At 38.2% G+C, this 19,901-nt stretch overlaps 1 protein-coding gene across 2 annotated transcripts in view; it reads right to left on the reverse strand.

The window, feature by feature from the left end:
- The window catches only part of si:dkey-237h12.3 (teneurin-3), a 176,310-nt gene that overhangs the window by 134,388 nt on the left and 22,021 nt on the right, over positions 1–19,901 (reverse strand). The window lies entirely within an intron of this gene.

The following is a 19,901-nucleotide window of genomic DNA, read 5'->3' on the forward strand; positions in this document are numbered from 1 at the left end:
AACCAAATAAGTCAAAGTTTGCAGTCAATTGCAGCAGAGAAAAACATCTCCATTAATTAAATATGAGCCAGCAGAGGTGGATTTTCTCTGAGCTTCAGTCTCAGTCTGCCTCTGCCCCCTTTTGTATTGAGAAGCTGTTCATTAACTTTACCTGTGGCGAGCTGCCACATAATTGGCCAACTCAAATTTCTCACCTTCAGCCAGACAAAGGGGGATGAGGAATGAGAAAAGGCAGAGTGATGTAAATATTATTATTGTTATTTCTCACTGAAGCTAAGGATTATTCATGCTGTTAATTAAACTGTTAGATAAACAACAAATCCTGGTGTTCAAATTAAAACGTTGCTGAAAGGTTGATTCATTTTGTTTTGCTCCAGCCACCCTCTGTATAGTGGAACTGATCATTCGCAGCAGGGATGTGCCACAAGCGTGCACACTTTGACTTCCATCAATGCATAAACATTAAGAAATGTTACTCTGATGCGCATCAGTTTAAGATTCTGTCCCTACATCTTTCACATCAACAATCAAGAGGATTACGAAGTGGCTTTGAAGGGGGCTGACAGGCTTTTAGTTTTCTGATTTCATAGACAGAAGTCAAGTTCTTCAACATTCTGTAAGTGTGCAAACTTCATCTTGATGAGCTCCAGTTACAGAGGTAAGTGCACTTGCCTACCGGCCATTTTCTGTCCCGGTCTTAAACCAAAACCACATTTACTTTGAATTAGCTTTGTGATTGAAGAAAAATAAAAACATGTGAGACCCTATCTCATATCTTCCAATGATAGCATTTAGAGGATAGACTGTGGAAAGCAGAGTTTCATTAATTACAAAAGCAACAGCCCACTAATCCCACTAGAAAGGCATTTTGAGGCAAAGTCGTTTTGGTTCTGAGAGAGAGAGCAGAGAGAAAGACTAACAATACCAGTGGTAGATCACAGACCTTCAAGCTATGGACTGCAGGCCCCATAGCTCAATAGGGGGGCAACTACTGCAGCTCTGACTGGGCAATTTCTTTTTTTTTTTTAAATCCCCTTCCTGAATTTACTCCACGTCCGACCACATGCAGTGATGAAGTTATCACTGAGGACAGCTTTTCTCCAAGCAAAATCAACCCTGGCCTTCGATGTTTGATTCTTCTATTATACCCAGAGCACATCAAAAACTCGCCTCCATCAAATGGCATTATCTGCATGAAAGGCAAATGCCCAACAATCTATCTCCAACTCTGCCATTCAATCTTCAGTCAAGGGCATGTGAAAAAAAAGAGGGGAAAGAAAGAAAGGACATAAAAAAAGGAGAGGAATTTTTGTGAGGGCTGCTCAAGCCACTACCCCTCCTGCCTCCACCCGTCCCTTTCCCCTCTACTTCAAGTCAAACTATTTTTTTCTCTCTTCTGTAATATTCCTGGGGGCTTTACAGAGAGACTGTACGCGGAAGTTAGTTACTAAGCAACATAGTCACACATTTTATTCAGATGAAGGCTCTTTTAAGTTTGGAACACCAGAGGGTTAATGATAGATTAACAGTCCTTCACTTTCTTGAACCAAAAAAAAATAAAATCTTATTCTGTGTCACACAAAAAAAAGGTTCTCTTATTACAACTCATCTTTCATTTCCATCCCTGATACAGATTCGCTTTTGTTTTTTGTTTTTTTCAGACCTTCAGCAAGTTACCCCCACTGTGCGCGTCCATGCAGTCAACTGTGCCCTCTATTGGAGGCCAGTCATTTTCAACATCCAAATTCAAAGGCAGAAGCACAGTGGTAGGAGTAAATGTGTTTTACTTGATGACAAAAAAAGAAGAAGATAAAAACAAACACACGGCCCACAGATGTGTTAGAGATTGATGATAGAGTTTCTAAACAGAATACAGTTTTATCAGCATGAACACGCAGCGCTTGATTCATGCATCCTGTAGCGCAGTGCCTTTTTTAGACTCGTAGATTAAAGTCAGGAAGAGTCACTAAAATTAAATGCGGGGACATATTTGCTGCATTTGCTTCTCAGGCTACCTACGGTTTGTAGCGAGCGTGCCTGAATACACAAAACATGAACCAGAAACTTCACCATTAAAGCCCAAGTGTATAGCATACATTAAAGAATAAAAGCCCATATCTCTCTTCGGCTCCGTATGTTTTACACATGTTCGGTATCAGCAGAGAAAACAGATGGGCCACACCACGGGGACAAAGAGACCTGTGGACATTATAAAAAAGCAACATTGACAAATTATGCATACACTCCCTTACTCTTCCTGTGTATGCAGGAATTTGTCCCCAAGGGGTCAGACAGCGAGTCTGATGTGTTCAAAACTGTGTCTTGTCTTGTTTGATGTATGTTAAAAAGCAAAAGTAACAATACATGGGCGCCCGATATATGTGCTGTGCATTATATTCACACCGTGAAGGCATTGCCTTTTGTTAGTCTAGTATTGTGTTAGGCAAACTAAACGGACATGTATAAAGGGATTGGACAGTGCTTCTCTTTTCATGTGGAAATGAATCCCTTCCAAAAAGGACAAAACAGCTTTCACCCTTGGTTATACAGTGAGGATTTTAGGAAAGCACCTTTCCCTTTGCATGTGTGACGGAAAGGCAAAAGGGGAAAAGGCAAACATTTAATGCCCAAAAGGAAAGTTTAGTTGAGGCAATATCAACAATTTGGAAAAGTAAAAATAAAAAAAAAATACACAAAATAAAGAAAGTGTTAGCTTTTGCAAATCAGTCTCAGATTTATTCAGAGGACTAAAAATCTTTCACAGTCGCCTACAGTAAAGGAGGACAGAGATGGATGCCTCTCTGCCAAGCTTTCAAATCTCAGAGGACACTTTGAAACTAGGTGGGAGGGCCTTGGTTTTCTTCTGAGGCCATTCTCTCAACATTGCTGTTGACTGTAGCAGGTTGCTATAGCACCACCGAGTCGAAAGAGGGAACTCGAAAACCTGAGAAACCACACCTATAGACAATCATTTTCATGCTAATGAAAGGTGAAAAATTCCAATGCTATTTTAATTATTTTCAACCAAAACCTAAATTTTATATTCATAAACCCCCAAAAGAAACCCTCAAATAACAAGCTCTTTTCATATGACCACAACCTTGGTGGTTTGGGGTCGCAAAGAATATATTTTTACTTTTAAATCTTTGCAGCAAGGTAAAATAAAATTAGTCCAAACTCAAAAGAGTGTTTCAATATGTGTATGCTAAAAAGGACTTACAGTAAAATTAACTAGTTTTTGAAATATCAAACAGCCTTGATCATTCTACATTTTTCAGATGATTGGGCAGCCTCAAAGGATAAAGACATGTGGTAAATCAAAGTTAGTGGTGGGAGACCCCATGAACTACATGCAGCTACTTTGATGAATTGGGCAAGAGTATATATCTTCATGTCTGTGTGTAGATAAAAGGTAGAAGGAGAATGATCAAAACACCAGTTCCTCCTCAGTAGGCAACGTTTCGCTGCATAAACACCTAATTTCTGTCATTTTCAGGTTATTTTTATTTGAGCAGACGGTTTCGATGGCCATCAGGGTAACACTAGCATTACTGGTTATTACTCTGATGTATAAGTTCTAAAATATGTGATCATAAAAATAAAAAAATCAGTATATATATATATGATAGCATGGGTGAGTGCATTTCCTTCTATAGAAATAAATTCACAGATGAAAAAAAGATTTGTTTTTCCACGACAAACTGTACACAACATTACACAATAACATTATTTAGAAATTCTGATGCGGACTGGCTCGCTGCTTTATACAGATAAAGAGCTTTCATACTACTTTTATATATATATATATATATATATATATATATATATATATGAATATCTGTATATAGTTGTATAAAATGAAATCTGTAGTCATGTAAAGGCTGTTTGCCTCCTCCCTTTCCAGTTCTTTTCCTATCGTCCTGTGTTTGTCAGTCTTTCTTTTATGTCTGTCTTTCGCTGGGCGTGTCATTCAATTACCCTCTCACCTGCCGATTGCCTAACCGTCTGTTCCTGATCCACTAAGCAACCACTGCAGTATAAAAAAAAACAAAAAAAAACTTCTTCCTCCCAGATGCTGCCACATTGTTCCATCACCATATCTGAAAAGAGTGCTACGGACGACTCTGCTCCTTTGAAACTTTGCTCTTTTGTATTTTTGACTTCGAGACTAACTCTGATCTTCCCTGTGCCTTGGGAAAATCCTGTCAGCCACCCTCCCACTCGCCTGAGCTGAATTTGGTTCACTTCTATACCCTTGGACTACCAGTTCTGCAGCACCCCGGACACCCCCCCTTCTCTGGATCACCTACCTGCACATTCCCCCTTGGTGTTTATAATAAACTGATTCAGTCTGTCGGTTTGTGTTTGCCTGCATTTTTGAGTCCAGCCTAACGTCCGTAACCTTTGCCAAACTTCCTAAGGGTAAAGTTCACAGGCTTGTGTTGAACGGCGAAAAGGATAAAGATGGTAGTCATCCACACACACATACACACACACATACACACACACACACACACACACACACACACGCACACACACACACACACACACACACCTTTCTGTCACGTTGCAAGCAACACAGACATTTTTAAGTGGAGTGGTAGACACTGAACATCTGTTGTTGTCTGTCAGGGAAGTTATTGCTATTCTAACCATCTTACTATAATCACTACTACTGGAGTTTGACTTTCTGTTGGTGTGGCTGTCTAAATATCTAATTATCTTTTATTTTTATAAGGAAAAAAAAAACATGTTTACTGTTGCAATATATATTTTGAAAAAGAGATAAAATGCATCTGTGAGTTAAGTGATACCTAAACACTGGAGAACAGCTATCTTTAATCAAAGAATGTCATGTACTTTGAATGATGATGAGAAGAGAAGTCTCTGATATTGTTTGTTTATGTTATGTGTTAATGTTTTAAAAATTACTATTTGATTTATCACAATCTCTAAATATCATTAATAGCCTCAAATATCCATTGGTCAAGCTATAATACATAGCAGCATGAAGAAATCACAAATAAATAGATTATTGAAAATTACAAGTTTGCTTACATCTAGTTGCACATTCAATAGAAAATAAAGGATATTTAATGAACACGAGGGACAGTGGAGTAAACAGTCACTATAGAAAAGACAGAATTATATTATTATTCTTATTTAAATATAAAACCAGCCTTCCTAACACTCATTCTCCGGTCTTAGCAGACATTGTGTGCTCCTGCACTGCAGGTGAGATCCTTCATGTTCTTTGTGTGTGCACTGTGTGCTTAGTTTACTTCCACTCTCCCATTGTTGCATTGTACCCAAGGCTGTGTTCAGCCCATCTTAGTGGAGTTCAAATCAATTTCAAGACTAAAGACCAATACCAGAGTTCTATTCAATGCTGAAATAGGCAATAAGCTGTGCACATGTCTGTTCGATTGCAACTTCAAGTCTTACTGTAATGAAAAATCACATTTTCTATGTTCCATGATGCAGCTATTTTCTTTGCCAAAAACTGACAAGCCTTTTCATATGTCTTCACACATAACTTCGTAATACTTAACTTAAACATAAACGTATACAAAATAAAAATAAACTGTAACTAGGAGCTATATATGAAAAATAAAACCAGTAACACAGTTTTCTTTTTCTTTCAATCATTTGAGTCACAAATTACTTAAGTTAACTTAAGTTAATTTTCAGACTGTTAACAAATCAATTTATTTATATGGGAAAATATATTAAATCAAGTGGTTCCTCAACTTAAAATAATATTAGAAATGGCACTGCAGTGTATTATTTTTGTATTGCAGGCTGATAATAAGGAACTCTATGGGCCGCCTGTTTTCTTCGTTTTCCATTAAACCAACCTCTTCCTAACTGATATGAAATTGGTTTATTGGATCGGAATGACCCCATGCCGGGCGTACCAACATCCAGTTTCAATCAGGGAACAGTGCTGCCCCCTCCTTCATTTCCAGACTCTGAATATAATAGATAACTATCTGGTCAGTATAAATGAAATGCCAGCAAAGTTTTTCAAACTTTCCCAGAAATAACAGTTAAAAGTTTCTTGTAATATTGCCATTTTATTTGATTAACTGTTTTTTTTTTCTTTTGCCCCAGACACGCCCTCCCAAGATTAACCACACCTCCGTCTGACACTCGCAGAGGCGTGCACAAAATGTTCTTTTCACAAAATGTTGGATAACAAGGCCTGTTGGAACCAGAAGCTGTTTTTTTTAATTGGCATTGAATTTTAGAACACGCTCCCCCCGAAAAAAGACACCTCTGGTTTGTTTTCCATCTGGGTATAAACAACTTCTCTTTGTTAGATTTGTTTTTGTAATAATAAATGGGATGGAAATTCAAAAGTCAGTACTGTGTTTACAGCAGTAAGTAAGTAAGTTTGATCTACTGTATCCAACAGACTAAATCTTGGGATTAATACACAGGAGTAAAGTCATATAACTTTAAAGTATTATCTGGTATATTTTCACTTTTAAATTGGTACAATTAATTTTACCATTAATAAGCAAAAGTGCACAAAAATGTAAAGTTATGTACTCCAATTCAAACATTAATAGGTTAATGGAATAATACTGTTCATTTAGCTAACAAATTGCACGATATAAATGGAATTGGTAATTGCCAGAACAATGGTAAACTCACTAACTAACTAAATGATGCATCTTGCTTACTAAATATTGCAGCCATTCTCTATTTTTGAAACAATAGCCATCACTCTATACGACACATTACAGCTGTTCTGCTTTCTGCAAAGATGCAGAGCCCCCTCGCCCCCGACCGATAATTTCCATACTGTCCCTCAGTGATTTTAAAAATAGAGATGTGCTTCTGAGAGATTACACTGTAACTGTGACTACACAGGTGACTATACCATGCTACAGCCTGGTGCAGGTTTATCAGCTTCTCAGCTGTTCCCTGTGAACTTCAGATGTGATTAAGGAAAATTTGCTATGCACTATACATTTAAACATCTAACAAATCCCTAAGTGGCACTGGTGTGAACTAATCAGCAAATACAATCATACACAGTACAAAATCTTCGATAATGTTTGTACTGCAGGGGAGAGATGAAGGTGGGATTTAGACAGGACATGTTCATCTTTAAACAGACACTAAACCACCCTGTAATAAAATCCCGCTTCACCAAAACAGCAGCTGCATCACCAAATTCCTCGTGCTGTAGTAAAAGTGATTCTGATCTAATGTTAGCTAAGTACATCATTATGCTGTCCCTGGCTGGTTACTGCACTTAGTGCAATAAGCAATAACATTCCCTCCAAGAGGACTTGGTTAAACGTAGGCAACTTTTGTGTGCTAAAAGTGCCGGGGTAAGAAAACAGCACTGCGTTTATCAAAGCCTGAATGAACGCTACTGTACTCCAACACAGGGCTAATGAAGAGATATGTCCTCCATTACGGGGCCATATTCCTGCTGCAGCGATTAGAAAACTCTCCAGAGGGGCTCTATCACAGGCTTTCATTGAGTCTGGACCTTTGCAAATCTTCATATCCTGCACAATTTTCATAAATTGAAGTCTAATGAGCGCAGTTGACATAACTATGATTTATTGTCTCACAGGGTTACCAATTTCACCACTGCACTGCAAATTATGAATGTCAAGGGTTTAATCATATTCATATGTATTCTCAACAAGGGGAATATGATGTGTCACGTGAGTAAAAGGGCCTAAATGTCTCTCTTTTTATTGTAGGTGTGTTATGATAATACTTGCAAACATGCAGAGCACTAACAAGCTCCCTGAGGTGGCCTGATATTGTTGACGGCGAGCACAGAGCAATATCTTTCAAGGGATCTCTTTGGGACACTCTCCAGCGTGCCGTGGCATGCCGCTATATTACTATTGCTCGGTCTTCAAAGACATAATTACCGTAACAATATCGTTAATGATATGTGCATAATTTGTAGTATTGATGTTGTAATTTGGTGATTGGTTTTTAATGTTTCTATACACTGTAGGTTCAGTAGTTTAACTGCTAAACAGGGAGATGTAAAAAGCACCGAGCTGCTTTAATGCCACAGGTTTTTTTCACTTCACAAATTATTTTTAGACGTTGTTACAATTTCCGTGTGGCTTATTAGAGCAGTTCTAATTCAGGATTGACAGCGGTGAGATTGAGAGAGTGGTTTTAAGATTGAACTCCTTTCACAAGTGGAAATCAAAAGGGACACCTTCATTGATGGCCTTACATTTTCTTCTCAGTCTATGACCACTCTACGAGTGCGACTGGTCAATTTTTCAATTAGCTTCCCCTTTCACCTCATAAACTATCAAGGGGGTTCGCTGTTGAAGTCTGGATTGCGATGGATGGCGTACAACGGACCTACAGTGCTCGGCCATTGTGAGAGAAAAGCAAGCATTGATAACAACTCGTAGAACTATTGACATTGTAACATTTCAGTCTGCTGGGCCACAGTGGCACTGAGCTGCAATAAATTGAGATGAATGATCAGTCGATGACAATTTCCATAATCGTTATACCTTCCGTAATTCATCAAGGTAATGATACCCGCGTCCCTAATGTCACATTTATTCCATTTTGTGCACAGCGGCAGGCACAGAGCGAGCCCCCACCACCCCTCCACACTCCCCCTCCAAAAGGATTGATTACACACCAACTGCTTTTTGCTCCTGCTTGTGAGTGGAAGAGCAATGTGTTATTTGACCAAAAATAACAATGAAGGGGATGGGAAATGCAATCTAATTCCACTCATTCAACTTCCTCTCTCTCCCCTAGTGACAGGCAAACAGGAGGCCATTACAGTTCGGCGCTGGCACCGTTTCCAAACCAGAGAGAAGCGAGAGATCTCTGCTTCCTGGCTCTCTGGAACACATCGAGATTCATCATTACCACGTCTCTCGTCTCCTACACTCATTAATGGAATAGTTTCTCTTTGACAATTATTCGTCATTATTGGCAAACGATAGCAGTGTGAATGAGCACTGTGATTCAATTACAGACGCAGCCATTCAAGATTAATTTCCTGGCTTCTGTGTGTTCAACAGCGCTGCAGACATGTGTCGTACACCTTGACAAAAATAACAACTCCAGTCAGAGGTGATATCCAAGGTCTGGGAATTTTTCAAAATGCACTTTCTGTTCAGTTCAAAACTCTATTATAACACGCTCCTCGTTTCTGCTTTGAGTCACTCATTTAAGAGAATACTCCTGCATGAAATATATCATCATTGTTCAACATCCTCTTTAAACTGACTCTGCTGTGCAGCAGAGCTACCGTACAATATGTCAGTGTGCCAATAACAGCGAGCAAGTGCTTCATTCAAATGGCTTTCCTAGACAGCAAGAGTTGAAGCATCGATAATAAAGTCAACACCAGTGCTGTTTAGTTTTCATTAAGCCTGTGTAGTCTATAGACATGTTGAAATCAAGGCTGACACAGTCAAATCACTGAATTGCACTGTGGCAGAATAATCTGATTACATCATGAGAAACCTAATTGAAACGCCTGACTTAATCTGAGATTAATTGAGCTTCTGTGAGATGTAAACATCTTACTCATTTCCCTTTGCCTTTTCATAATTCGTGTGGAATCGTGTGGGGACATTTTGGAGAACAAACAGAGCAGTCAAAAAGGGTAGTTTGTACAGTGGCTGCATCTTTTTCATGTTTATTTACTGCCTGGCGTGCATGCAGGTCACCACAGATGGGAAAAGATTCTGTTTTCATAGCAACGGGTCGACTCCAAAGCATGGCACCATAGGAGAGGGCTGGGTAATCACTCTGAATTATCATTTGGAATCAGATTGTTATTATCATCATGTAATAATCTTCTGAAATTGCTTTAATCATTTCAAACCACATGTGATTAAGAACCAACAAAATCAATAGAAGGGTTTTTTTTTCTTTACATGGAAAAAGTTCTTCTGATGGAAAGTACATGATGTTCATGGCATTGAACACCAGTTTGATGTTGAATTAATGAGTGTGCATTTACAATATTTGGATATTGATTATAGCTCAACCAAAAACCTGAGTTTTGAATTTTTTGAGATGACCAACATCTTTATAGGAGTTGATAAGAAAATACATCATACAGTTAAAAAATAAACGTAATGCTCTATGGTGGACAAATGGCATCACTGTTTCCAAATGACCAAATGAATACAGTACAGACAGGCGCGCAGATAGGTTTGAGAAACTGGGGGGGACGAAGCTCATGAAAATCATTACAAATTATTAACTGTCATCACACACAGAAACCCCCTCACAAAAATGCTAAACTCGTTTTAAAAAATGCTGAGAAACTGGGTGGGCTACGTGCGTTTAGTCAGTCCTTGTTAAACAGTAGGCCTATGCTCGTGCGTGGCGAGGAAAGTCAGATTAACATTAAAACGGCATTACGTTATTAATGTCCAACGAGGTATTTACATGTAGGCTACAGGCTACGCGGAGACAGAAGGCGAAAGTTTGTCTCTTGCCTCGTACGATTTTACTTTCACGAGAGGACATTGCTTCGAGACTCTCAGAAATGCAATGTGGTGTGATGAAGTATATATTTAAAAAGTACAATTTACTTACAGAAGTGACTTTTTGAAAAAATGACGCAATAGTCTTTTGCTTTTTTGTTGTCCTTCTCATCATGCCATGCCGTGCTGAACGTGCAGCTAGCTGTCCAAGTGATCAGTTGGTAACCGTGGCAACCAAAGTCGACGACTACTCCACACTCTTTGCTGCACAGTCCAAACGAGTCACTTGCTTGATGCGTAAGCGTTGTTACACACAACGCATGCACATCAGCACACACCTCAGTAAACCAAATATTATGTTAATTCATATTTTGGTTTCCTCGTGATGCTTGAATCAGAAGATTTGAAGAAGACAAAGTTTTAAAAAAAACACACAAAAAAAACAAAACGTTAAGCTACATAAAAGTGGGTGGGACGGATCTACGGTCATTCAAAAGTGGGTGTGTCATGACACACCTGACACACCCACTATCTGCGCCCCTGAGTACAGAAACAATGCATATGTGCAACAGTCTAATATTGTGATATTATTATAGTACATTTTCATAGGCCCCAGGAGCATCTACAGTAAAATGATTGAACTAAAATAATACCTAAAGGTCCAGTGTGTATAATTAAGTAGCATTCAGCAGCGAGCTTGCAGATTACAAACAGCTGAATACCCCTTGCCTCATCGTCCTTTCCAAGCATGTAGGAGGAAACTTCCAATCTACCAACCTGGCATATTCTGCCAATAGATCCCTCTAAATCTTACACACTTGACCTTTGAATTAAAAATGACCAACGTCTGGGTTAGGCTTGTTTTATGATGTCTTTATTGCCTATAAAATGGTTGTGCTGCAGCATGTGCATACTGTCAATCACACACCACCAAAGCTATTCACCTCCTGAAAATGCTCCACACCAGAGCACATGTACAGCATACAAAAATGACTGTCTGGCTGACTGTTCAGTAAATACTATTTTGTTTTACTTTCATTTTTTTCAGCCCTGGCAGACTCTTACTTTGACCCATCACTTGTTCTCTCCTACGCCCCTGTCTGTACAGTTACACTAATCTTATCATAACATATCTTGTATTTTCCTGGACAGACTTCAAGTTGAATTTTTGTTGAAGCTGGACTCAAACCAGGGTTTTGCAAAAAGAATAACAGCAAAGCTCTTTTACTTTCAGACACTCCTCTAAACTGTACAGCCATTCTTCTTGTAGTTTTCTTCCTCAGTTAAAATATAATCCATAGCCCTTCATTATCACCCACGGTTTCACATGAATTTACACTGCAGACGTGTGAATTCCACATAAACCTGTAAAATTCAAATGGTAACATGTCGCAGGGGATCACACAAGTGTGAGTGGGTGTGTGTAATATCTTCCCCTATGACTCAAGCCTCCATACGTGCTCTTGATTGACATGGTATTGACTTAGGTCTCCAAATCCCAAGACAAACTGTCAATACAAATGTCTCAGAAATGCCGAGCCAGGATCAGATTTGGTAGTGATGGACATGTTTTTTTTGTTGTTTTTTTTAAATGGTGGACAGTGTAGGAGCCATTTCAGAGCAGCTGATGACACTGATTAAAAAGAGCTGCATTCCACTTAAGTTTACCATTAAGAAAAAATAATTACCTCAACATCTTTCAAAGATGAGAAGAACTTTCACAGAAGCTCGGTTGAGCACTACAGAGGGCATGAGCAGCGGGGAGTGGATATAATTGAGCTGAAATTGGTCTCCCATGGCAAAGATACTTTGTTCAATCTAATGCTCTGCAATGATTGGACAATCAGCTCTTTCATTCCATCTCTTGAAAAGAGGTTGAAAACAGGCCCCTCCATTAGGCTGCTTACCATCAAATATCTTTGAAAAAAGACATAATTCTTACCTTTAGGGATAACGACATGTTTTCATCGCAGACATGGAACAGACCTCGATGTTTCTCTTTAAATTTTGGTCTAACATTTGGTTCACATGCATTACGTAAAGAACGCATATGCACAAGGAAATATCCTGTATACTGTATGACCCAAAAATGTGGAGGACTCGATTTCTGTTCTGTAAATTGTCCAATATTCTTTTGTGGGGCAGAAAATCACACCTTATACTTATGTTTTCTATCCTGAACCAGTGTTTGAAAATAATAATTGATTTTTTTCATGCATCTCTTGTGGATCAATATTCACATGTGAGAGATCAGAAAGTGGAGCTCACAGGTTCCACTGGTGTCTCTAAAGATACAGAAGCATTTAAGCAGTCAGAAGATGAGCTGTCTAAATAAAGGTCTTGATCTCTTTTTAAAAAAAAAAATCTTGTATTAAAAGCGTGGGTTTGGCAAAAAAATAAAAATAAAAGAAGTGCCTGAGATAAGCTACTCAACCGCCTTTCAATATCGCATGCCCTGGCTTGTAGTTTGCCTCAGTATTCATCAACACTGAAAGGATTTTGACAGAACTGTATCCAATGCAATTAAAACACAACCAAATTCCAAGGCCACAAGCTATTTTCAGCCATTGTATTACGGTTAAATGTAGCCTTAAGTGATGCATGCAGTAGTGTCCTAGTAATGCCATAATCACTATAATAAATTTTATAATCTAGATTTCAAGGATTAATAAACCCCCTATAGAAAGTGTCACACTGCTATCAGTAGTCCATTATGACTAATGCATTCTCAGAGTTACTCTGTGATAACATGTTTATGTAATAGGCCTTTTTGGGGTGTCCTGATATAGAAAATAATTATGATATTTTTAAACAGGGTTCTCTGTAGATTTTTCAACAGGGTGCAGCTGAATCAGGTGCTTCTCATTTCGAGGACGGAAAACTTCCAGGCGAAGAAAAGGGGCTGGAGCACACTGATTGATTTGCAGCCTTTAATAGTGCAAAGAGACTAACATTTCCACACTACTTACTATACTATACTCTACACGATTCATCAGTGTCACAATGGACAAATACACAAGGCAAACAAATATATAGTCCGCCTATAAAAGGTGTACAATTGTCATTGGTTGAACGGGATTTAAAATGTATTAAACAATGGAGCCATGCACTATCATCACATCAAAAACAGATATATTAACATTACAAAGACAGAAGTACAAAAAGTACAACCTCTGCATCCATAAAATGTAATAAATTAGAAGAAACATGACAAATTCAGTTCTACATTTGGACAAAAATGTGTTAAGAGTGTGAATCCAATATGTCTCTTTGCAGAGAAATGAATTGATAATGGCACCACCTCAAGAGAAGGTGAAATCTGTTCTCTTTCCCAGAACTTTAATGATGCTGCAGAGCCATGCTTAACCTGCGCATAATGTAATAGCATGATTCATGTTTTTTTAGTTTACCAGACTACAGGGCCTTTTTTAGCTTGTAGACAGCATGTGTGCTGCTGCAGTTTATGAAATACTTTATGTTTTTTTACCAGCATGTAAATGTGTGAAGTATTAGAACATGGTGCACAGCTGCCTCTGTGGAAAACACTTGTAGGTTGATTAGACAGCTAGGAGGCATTGTTCAGCTCATTCTGATACTAGAAAGCTGTTCTGTCTTTCATGTTGCATGATCAGCGGAGGCAATGAGCTATTTTATTATATATTATATTTTATTTTATTACTATATTATTTAGAACCTTTGTGGCATTCCAATCGTTAAGGGTAATGTTTTTGACCTGGCTGAATACTCGAAACTGACTGGCGAAAGTAGTCTGAATTAGTGGTAGCCCTAGTTTTATAAACTACCAGGGATTCATCCTAACATGCTGGAAACACTCTTTCACTTCAATTTCAGACTGCACAGAAACTGCAGTATTCATAAGCAGTCTCTGATTTCAACTCACTGAATATTTGATTCACACTTTTAACATAGTTGAGCCTTCTGGATGAAACGCAGAAAATAATTTGCCATGTTTTATGTAATTCATTACACTTAATCCATGCGGAACTGGTACTTTTTTTTAGCCAATAGTTTGAAATTCCCTTCCACCTATTATTAAATGATAATTTTACACCTGTTTTAGGTTGAATATATATGTGTTTGCCCACTCTGACTCCGATAAGAGTGTTGAAATGTCAGTGTGATCCAGTCACTGTTTTTTTCTCTTGGTATGATTTTTGTATGTCTATGACACTTCACAGTGCATCAAAAGGAAATCATATTCAATTGTAGTGATGCAATGTCCAATTTGTGTTTGATTTATCTCGTGATTAGATAAGTTCAAGAAAGAGGTCAAATCTGGTAATACAGCATCAAGCAGGTTGTTGCTATGGTTACCTGCAATTTTAATATACCTGGCGCACTGATTTAGACAGTGTACTGTTGACTAGTCTTTATTTGAGATGTTCTTTTATATGATTTTATGGACATCCACCAGCCAATCACAAAAATTAATAAATACTTTTTTCAGGGCTTTGGCATAATTACCGTTTATTACTATTGGTGAACATCGGCCCTCTCGAACTGTCTCATTAATTTCTGTTTTAGCAAGTCCTACAGCTTTTGACAAGCTGATGATTTTGGACAAAGTTGCCAGGATGAACCTATATTGTATATATGGATAATTACTGGTCTATGAATAAATAAATAAATAAATAAATAAATAAATAAATAAATAAATAAATAAATAAATTAAAAACCTTTTGCAGCTGCAAAGCCATGTTTGATAGTACTGAAGATTTCTGTATTTTTATTCAATAAAAAAGTCAACTGGATGTATCTTCATTAATTTTTAATTAACTTTTATTACTGTTGACAGTTCAGACATTAAAAAAAGTGGGAGAGATATGGAGAGTATCGTGCAACAAAACGACTTGAGCCAGGGATGTTACAGATCATAGTCCACACCTTAACACTCTGGGGTCCCAAGCTATTGCCAACAATTGCACAAGCAATTCATAAGGCTAGGGTTAGATCCCGAGTGTCTTACTTCTTTGTCTTTCCTTTAAACATGATCCTGCAACTATTAATAAGTGTACCCACTATATGCAAATAAATGAGAGCAGATAAAAGTTAAATGATATTTTAGTAATCTGCCACCAACATTAGTAATATACAGTGCTATAAGTTTCTGTATATATTTTTGGCTCATTATATTTTTTCATATTTTCTCTTTTTGTGGTAAGAAAGAAGTACATTTTCCAATCTTTCCGTCACAGAAAAAAAATAACTGAAGGTGCATAAATAATTGAAATACTCTGCCATAAAGTAATGTCACGTATAAGTACTTTAAAAAAAAAAAAATCAATTTACATCCTTTTTAAAGCATCTGTAAATAGTCAGTAACTTGTAATGTAGCAGCAAAGTTGTGTAGGCGTTAGTTTCTTTGTGCTATAAGGAAAAGGTAAAACAGTCAGATATTAAAGTGCCAACTATGTCGCTCAGTCTGTCGCGCAATTGACTGACATTTCTCATGGTAAATTCATGGTGGTGACAAGGCCTGAGTGAGTCTCGGGATGTGGGTTAATTTGTCAGGAGACCTACTGAGCTATGAGTGGTGGCACAATGACAAAGCAGAATGTCACCGTTTCATCGTAGGAGAGAGAGAAATAGGGCGTGAAATGGCTGACTCTTTTGGTTCGGCGTACATGATACCAGAGAGATGCCATGCTCACCAAGCCATGTCTTAAACAGCAGGAGTTCGGGTTCATCTAAGTCTATTTTCAGCTCATTGTACACTTCTGATCGATGACCGGGAATTTCGGTTTTATGTGTGCTGGTATGTGTGTTTGTGCCAGCAGGGAAGGTGATGTTCTTGCTCAGGGCCATTGTCTGATAAATGCTAAACACTACCAACACATCAGCAATATGTGACAATGGAGGAAAGTATCTAAATAGATTTAGTACAATACTGAAGAGCAATTCTGAGGTACTTTTTCTTTAGTTGAGAATTTTGTATTATTATTATTTTCCATTCTTAACTATGTTTGGCCAATTCTAAATTCTGTCTGTGTCCAAAGTTTTGGAGAGGGTGGTTTCATCCCAACTTTACCTATTATGTCTAATAACAACATTTTTGAGAAATTTCAGTCTGGTTTTAGAGTTTTACATAGCACATAAACCTCCACAAAATTACTTTTTTTGATGATCACCTTTTAGCAGCTGAAAGGGGAGTGAGAGCAATTTTACTTCTTTTAGTACTCAGTGCAGTTTTTGACACTGTAGCTCAAGGACAAGGCATTTAGTTGGTTTTACTCTTACCTTTTAGAAAGAACATACTTATCGGTGTACCACAAGGTTCAATTTTAGGTCCAATTCTATTTTCATGCTCCCACTTGGCCATAACATCGGAAGTCATAATGTCTCTTTTCATTGTTATGCAGATGAGACACAGATATACCTTCCCCCCTGAGACCTGGTGACTCAAGAAGCCTAGCGGCTGTTTTAGACTGTCTTACTGATGAACTGTTGGACAAAATTTCATTTAACCTTTGACTCAAATCTCAGCTTTGAGACACATATCAAAAAAGTTGTTCAGTCGTGTTTCCTTCAGTTTAGAACCATCTAAACCAATTTTTTCAGACGCTGACCTGGAAAAAGTCATCCATGTGCTAATTTTCTCTGGACTAGACTACTGTAACTCTCTCCTCTCAGGCATTACCCACTCTTTCGCAGCCAACTAGTCCAAAACGCAGCAGCTAGGCTTCTTACTGGTTTTAACAGACGGTATCACATCATCCCAATCCTAGCTTCTCTCCACTGGCTTCCTCTAAGATGTGGAATTGATTTGAACATTTACTGATCACATTAAAAGCACACCTGGGTCATGCTTCAGGTTACATTGCAGACATGTTGACCGCTTATGAGCCAGTCCGCAGCCTTAGGTCCTCAGGTGCGTTCTTTCTTGCTGTTCCAAAGTCAAGGCTTAACTCTAAAGGTGACCGTGCTTTTGCCATCAGGGCTCCTTGACTTTGGAACACCTTTCTGAGGAGATAAGGCTCGCAGAGTCAGTGGCTTTTTTTAAATCATACATTTTGATAGACTTGTTATAAAAAAAAGTAGTGTGTGAATGTGTATGGGTGCATGTGTGTGTATTTATTTATTTATAAAATTTTTATTATTGTTTTGTTTTCTCATTCATTCATTTAATAATCTAATTGCTTTATATCGTCATGTTTTTGTTTTTGGTAAATAGCTATTGCCATAACCACGTTTTTGAAACTCTTAGTTTTGTCTTGCTTTTGTTTGACGTCAGCTATTATATTCTTCTTCTTCTTCTTCTTCTTCTTCTTCTTCTTGTTATTATTATTATTATTATTATTATTATTATTATTATATTTTATTACTATTATTATTATTATACCCTGAAAGGGACCTGATGTGTATGCTTGTTTTTGATACTTAACTACACTCCACTGCAACTACTTTTACTTGTACAGACTACTTCAGGTAAATAATCTAAGTACTTCTTCCATCTATGCACTTGAGTATATTTCGACTAGAATATCTGAATAATAGTGTGTAATGAAGGTATTTTGGCTATGTGGTGAGTAGATTCAACAAAACTAACAGCTGCAGCTGGATTTTTGGGGACATTATTGCATGACTGGGTTTACTCAGCTGCTACTTCCCATGCATCTCTCATATCATAGTGAAAAGACTCTGACATATTATATCTACCATAAATTCTTAGACAAACAGCTGTAGCTCTGCTCTCACCATCAATGGTCATTGAACTTTCTGTCAGACATTCCACGGGAAGCAAAAGGCACTTGAAGCTTTATTAAGTCCCGCAATAATCACCACGATACATTAACCATGAGCAGTTATGCTAATGAGGCCGAAAATGACCTGCTATATCAACACCGTCATTAATTAAGCTTATTAATTTAAACTGTAATCAGCGGATATTTCTGTCACTGTACCTGTCTTCACCTGGGTGGTAATAAAATGGAGGGCTAAAAACTCCTGGTGAGTGACTTCACCTGGTGAATAATAATAATGTGTGTAATCAGCTCTTCTTCTCCTCTTCAAGCAAGTATACTTTCTCTTGACTATTTTTATTTTCAACAGTATTTCCCCCCATTTAGTTGCTTGGCAACCAGAATTGCATAGCATAATGCTCCGTGTATACCCGATGAACTCTCTCTACTGCCAGCGATCCTCATGCATGTGCCTTGCATTTGAACAGGAGAAAAATTGAGTCCTGAATGATGACAGCTTTAACCGGAACTTGGAATTCAGTGTTATAGCTGGTGTATTTTCTTTTTTTTTTCGGGTTACTGTTGGCTTTCAACTCCATCAGGACAGGTCAGAAAGCAGCAGGTTTGAGCGGAGCACCTACTAAATCAAACATCAAGAGGCAAGTCACAATCCATAAAGCACAGGTCCACAGTGTCATGGAATATGTTTCACTAAAATGGATGAGTGCTCAACCTATTCATTTTGGCCAAACAAAAGGATTTGAAAATTATTGGAGTGGACCGGGTCTCCTGCCTGTTCTCAATTAGCCATCCCCAGCCGTAGCCACAGACGTCAGGTGGCTGCTGTCTTGAACAAGCTGGCCACCCATCACTGCCCCACTCCCGCCGCCATATGTCAGGTGTTGTACCACTCGCCATACCAGACCACCGTATCTCGACTTCCACTCAACAGCACACTCCTCGGACAAAGGCTTAATCCAAACTGCTGTCCAAATACAGAATAGACTCCCAGAGGAATGTGTTGGACAGATAACAGACACTGGTCTCCAAGCCTTTAAGGGGCAGATGAATAGAAAACATCCTGACCATACTGTTAACAGCATTTGACTGTTGAACTGCAGTGAACCATGTGATTGGTCAGCCAATGTACTGCAATTGTGCATTTCACTAAGCTATTGATCACAATCGCAATCAATTATAAAAAAAAAACTCCCAATCATACTGTATGGGCTTATCATATACGTTTTGCATGCTCTGCAACTTTGAAACTGATAAATGTATTAGAGGAAAAAGTACAACATTTCCCTCTGGAGTGTCGAGGAATTAAAGTATGTTGTAAACAGAAATACCCAGTACCTCAAAATTGTACCAGGCCTTTGGCTGTATGTGGAAGTATGAAGACTCTTTTAAAGCTGCAATGTGTAAGATTTGTCCAGAAGTTTCGATAAACGAACACTGAACACACAAATGAAGAGTATCAACAGAATGTGGAGAGGCAACAGTTCTGATGTTATGTCGAAGATGTCTATGTATTGTCGAGATATTTACTTACGTTGGCATGCTCCTTAACTTCTATCTTGTAATATTACTTGTGCCTCAAGGGGCGGTAGTAAGTCAGCGCTTCTGGTAGAGTTTTAGTTTATTTTATGGTTAAACTTTTGGGATTAAAAAAGTGGTTTCATCTTTACTCGTTTTTCTAAACCTGTTTGCAAAAAGTAAGCAAGGAAGTTGGACA

This window comes from Larimichthys crocea, chromosome I (genome assembly GCF_000972845.2).
Source record: "Larimichthys crocea isolate SSNF chromosome I, L_crocea_2.0, whole genome shotgun sequence".
Taxonomy (NCBI): Eukaryota; Metazoa; Chordata; class Actinopteri; family Sciaenidae; genus Larimichthys; species Larimichthys crocea.